Source organism: Penaeus monodon, chromosome 24 (genome assembly GCF_015228065.2).
Source record: "Penaeus monodon isolate SGIC_2016 chromosome 24, NSTDA_Pmon_1, whole genome shotgun sequence".
NCBI classification, from domain to species: Eukaryota; Metazoa; Arthropoda; class Malacostraca; order Decapoda; family Penaeidae; genus Penaeus; species Penaeus monodon.
This window is the reverse complement of record NC_051409.1, coordinates 11,267,042-11,267,595: the sequence shown is the minus strand read 5'-3', so window position 1 is coordinate 11,267,595 and position 554 is coordinate 11,267,042. Positions and strand designations below refer to the sequence as shown.

The 554-nt window shown below is 33.0% G+C and overlaps 1 protein-coding gene across 1 annotated transcript in view; it reads left to right on the top strand.

Annotated features, from left to right (window-relative positions):
• The window catches only part of LOC119588566 (putative nuclease HARBI1), a 3,806-nt gene that overhangs the window by 1,702 nt on the left and 1,550 nt on the right, over window positions 1-554 (top strand). The gene's annotated exons all lie outside the window — the stretch shown is intronic.

The following is a 554-nucleotide window of genomic DNA, read 5'->3' as shown; positions in this document are numbered from 1 at the left end:
GGTGCAAGGCAAACCATGCAGCAGACTGATTAATTCTTTATTTTCACAGAAGTTGCAAATTGAAAACAGAAACATGGTAACCACTTGAAACTTGTGTTGATATATTATAATACATAGTTGCGTATTTGGCAAACATCCTGCATATGTTTTGCTTTAGAAAGGAACCAAAATATTCTATATTTTCTAGGAAGAAAGGATATTTTACTGGACTTGTCATCTTGAAATAAATGCAAATAGATGTTTGCTTCGTCATGAGGATTTGGTGACCTATGACTACAAGGATTTGGTAGATCATCATTAAGTTGGATTGATGATTTTAGATCAAGTAACTTAACCGAACCAAATAGTGAAAGTCTTGAAAATTTGAGGTACCCTTACAAAACCCCATGACAGATAAGCATAGCAATTATTTGCATGTGTTTTTCCTGGGTGTCCTCTTGGTTCTGCATCTTTTCTTTATTCAGTTAATGTTAAAATCAGCAGTCATAAGAACATTGTAATTATTGGTATGATAAAGTCTTTCTACCTTATTGCTTGGTTAAGTAATATATCTG